The sequence below is a fragment of the Acipenser ruthenus genome, chromosome 2, assembly GCF_902713425.1.
Source record: "Acipenser ruthenus chromosome 2, fAciRut3.2 maternal haplotype, whole genome shotgun sequence".
NCBI lineage: Eukaryota > Metazoa > Chordata > Actinopteri > Acipenseriformes > Acipenseridae > Acipenser > Acipenser ruthenus.
This window is the reverse complement of record NC_081190.1, coordinates 45,775,647-45,776,498: the sequence shown is the minus strand read 5'-3', so window position 1 is coordinate 45,776,498 and position 852 is coordinate 45,775,647.

Below are 852 nucleotides of genomic sequence, written 5' to 3'. Positions count from 1 at the left end.
ACACCTTGATTGACCTGGCTGTGTGGCATGGAGCATTGTCCTGCTGGAAAAACCAGTCCTCAGAGTTGGGGAACATTGTCAGAGCAGAAGGAAGCAAGTTTTCTTCCAGGACAACCTTGTACTTGGCTTGATTCATGCGTCCTTCACAAAGACAAATCTGCCCGATTCCAGCCTTGCTGAAGCACCCCCAGATGAGTCCAATTTTCAGCTTTGCCCAACACCTGGTCGTCTAATGGTTAGACGGAGACCTGGAGAGGCCTACAAGCCACAGTGTCTCGCACCCACTGTGAAATGTGGTGGAGGATCGGTGATGATCTGGGGGTGCTTCAGCAAGGCTGGAATCAGGCAGCTTTGGCATGAATCAAGCCAAGTACAAGGTTGTCCTGGAAGAAAACTTGCTTCCTTCTGCTCTGACAATGTTCCCCAACTCTGAGGATTGGTTCTTCCAGCAGGACAATGCTCCATGCCACACAGCCAGGTCAATCAAGGTGTGGATGGAGGACCACCAGATCAAGACCCTGTCATGGCCAGCCCAATCTCCAGACCTGAACCCCACTGAAAACCTCTGGAATGTGATCAAGAGGAAGATGGATGGTCACAAGCCATCAAACAAAGCCAAGCTGCTTGAATTTTTGCGCCAGGAGTGGCATAAAGTCACCCAACATCAATGTGAAAGACTGGTGGAGAGCATGCCAAGACGCATGAAAGCTGTGCTTGAAAATCAGGGTTATTCCACCAAATATTGATTTCTGAACTCTTCCTAAGTTAAAACATTAGCATTGTGTTGTTTAAAAATGAATATGAATTTATTTTCTTGCATTATTCAAGGTCTGACAACACTGCATCTTTTTT